This window comes from Microtus ochrogaster, chromosome 19 (genome assembly GCF_000317375.1).
Source record: "Microtus ochrogaster isolate Prairie Vole_2 chromosome 19, MicOch1.0, whole genome shotgun sequence".
Lineage (NCBI taxonomy): Eukaryota > Metazoa > Chordata > Mammalia > Rodentia > Cricetidae > Microtus > Microtus ochrogaster.
Window position 1 is genome coordinate 7542721 of NC_022021.1, and position 258 is coordinate 7542978.

Sequence of the window (258 nt, forward strand, 5' to 3'; positions counted from 1 at the left end):
GATAGATAGATAGATAGATAAGTAGATAGATAGAGAGATAGATGATAGATAGACAGATGATAGATAGATGAATGGATAGATGATAGATTGATAGATAGAAGAATGGATAGATAGATGAATAGATATATAGATGATAGATAGATAGATAGATAGATAGATAGATAGATAGATAGATAGATAGATGATGGATGGATGGATGGATAGATAGATAGATAGATAGATAGATAGATAGATAGATAGATAGATAGATGATGGATG